The sequence below is a fragment of the Lactuca virosa genome, chromosome 6, assembly GCF_052849685.1.
Source record: "Lactuca virosa cultivar CGN04683 chromosome 6, Lactuca_virosa_CGN04683_v6, whole genome shotgun sequence".
Taxonomy (NCBI): domain Eukaryota; kingdom Viridiplantae; phylum Streptophyta; class Magnoliopsida; order Asterales; family Asteraceae; genus Lactuca; species Lactuca virosa.
In genome coordinates, this window is record NC_136431.1 from 50,419,318 (window position 1) to 50,422,182 (window position 2,865).

Below are 2,865 nucleotides of genomic sequence, written 5' to 3' on the forward strand. Positions count from 1 at the left end.
CAGAGTAATGTATTCTCAAAACATCATAGTGAAATCATAAATAATCATTGCGGAAAAAATCTACAGGGAATGCAGTGCGATCAAGCTGGGCTCTTCTCTTTTAAAACTGGAAGTACCTGAAAATGTTTAAACCACAAAATCGTAAACACAAAGCTTAGTGAGTTCCCCAAAATACTGCATACCATACATATACGTCAGTTCAAAGCTGTACCGATCCTATTTCACCCCCGTGTCTATTTCAACTCATATATCAGCCGAAGGCTGTACCAGGTCTATTTCACCCCGGGTCTATTTCACCCCCGATTCTATTTCAACTCATATGTCAGCACCAGACTGTATGTAACGTCCGATTCGTGGTATGTATTTAATTAAAATTTATTCATTTTTGTATAGAGACTCGACGAGTTGTAGGCCCCAAACTCGTCGAGTAGGGATGGAAATTGGACGCAGGATGGGAAGTCTACTCGACGAGTTGAGAGCCTCAACTCGACAAGTAGGACTGGCAGAATGAAACCCTAATTTTAAGGATTTTTCACCCTATTTAAACATCTTAACCTCCAAAGGTTGGCCTCATTTACAACCTCCATCGTCCCAAACCCTAGCCACGAAGCCCCAATACATTTTTGAGAGTTTTGAGCCATTCTTGGTGCATTATTTATGGTGTTGAAGAAGAAGACACTTGAAGAAGGAGCAAGGAAGTGTTGCAGAAGAGGAGATCCAGAAGTCTAGCTTCATTTCTGGTTCATCAAAGATATAAAGCTCCCATATTGTCTATAGTATGCTTAGATCTAGTTTTAGGGAATTTTCTCCATATTTTGGTCCAAGTAGCATGGTCCTTGGGAAATGGACGTCCCAAGTGAGCATACTTCCAGATCTAGGACTTTGAAGGGCTTTCATGGCATAAAGGTGCAAACTTTATGGACACTGAAGCCCCATGCAAGCTTTAGGATGTCATTTTGGCCTTTTAAGCTCCAAAAGGCCATGCATGGAGAGAAATTCAGAGACTTTACGTGTTCATCTAGTCTCTAAGGTCCAGATCTTTTTTTGTACACCCTATCTTGTGGTATTGATGGCTTTTGGATCAAGATCTAGATCTTTTAGAGTTAGGGTTGGAGCTAAATATCTTGAGGAAGGGTATTAATGGGTAAAGTTGGAAACATTACCCTTCTAAGGACATTTCCAGTCTATATCTGAAGTATGGAGCTTAGATCTGAAGATTAGTGACTTAATCCATTAAGAAAACTTAACAGACTGAAGAAATCGGCGAGTTTAGAGAGGAACTCGACGAGTTGGGTCGAAGTGCCCCTATTCTAAAAAAAGAAAGACTCGACGAGTTCAGGACGGACTCGACGAGTGGGGTTGGAAAGTCATGTTTCTGTGATAGGAGAAACTCGACGAGTTGGGTCACGATTTCAGGGTTTATGATTTATGGAACTCGGCGAGTTGAGTCAACCCAGAATGTTGACTTTGACCAGAATGTTGACTTTAACCAGGATGTTGACCTTAACTTTGACTTTGACCAAAGTTGACTCTTAAAGGGGGTTATGAGTATGAAAGGGTAATTAAAGGAAATCTTTTATGTGTAGGAGTTTGAGTGTGGCTGATTTCAGAGCCGAGGACAGTTCAGCTACTTTACAACATTTGAGGTGAGTTACCTTCCAGTAGAAATGGGTCTAAAGCACCAATGTCGGCCCACTAGTAGGTGATTATAGTAGATATGATTGTCTTAGTGATAATTGTCTGGTATGCCACTATCTGTTATGCTTTATGTGCTAGTATGCTATGATATTATGTGATAGTGGTAGGAGGGGTGGGATAGACCCCGTTACCGGTCGAAAGGACCGAAGGGGTAGGCCAGCATCCATATATTCTAGGCAGTATATGCTTTATGTGTTTAGGAACTAGAATGATATATGGTAGTAGTATGGGTGAAATAGTCCCCGTTACCGGTTGAAATGACCGAAGGGGTAGGCCAGCACCCTGATATGCTAGGCAGTTACCGGTCGAAAGGACCAAAGGGGTAGGCCAGCACCCTGATATGCTAGGCAGTTACCAGTTGAAAGAGACCGAAGGGGTAGGCCAACACCCTGATATGCTAGGAAGTTACCGGTTGAAAGAGACTGGAGGGGTAGGCCAGCACCCGGATATGCTAGGCAGTATGTTATTGTTTGGTATATGGTATGATGGGGGAACTCACTAAGCTTTGTTCTTACGATTTTCAGTTTTGGTTTCAGGTACTTCTTCTTCAAAAGGAAAGGGGCCGACATTATTGCAGCGCATCACACCATGATTTCCGCACATGAGATTCTTGGGAGTTATACTCTGATGTTGTTTTATTGTGACATGTTTTGACTATTTGATACACTGGTTTTGCTATGAGTTGATACTATGGATGTTTTCAGACAAATGGTTTTCTAATTATTAAATTAAAATGAAATTTTTGACCTTGGATTTTGAGATGTTACAAGTTGGTATCAGAGCCTTGGTTTGAGGGATTCGGAAATACCTTTGTGGGTGTCTGGACTCAAATCGAGGATTTGAATAGTTTTTACAAAGATAAATTTTCTAAGAATTAAAATTAAAGGTTTTGAGAAAGAACAAGGAGTGTGATGTGTGCAATCGACCGAGCTCAAGTAAGTTTTCTCCAAGATACCCATACATGTTGATATAATATATGATATGATTATGAGAATTGCATGCTAGATTAGGGCTAAGGATCTAGGAAGGATGCCTTATATGCCTGCTGTATGTGTACGAGAACTGCATGCTAGATTAGGGTTAAGGATCTAGGAATGATGCCTTATATGCCTGTTATATGAGCTTATTGAATTGTATGCTGGTACTGATTAGTCAGTAATACGATGG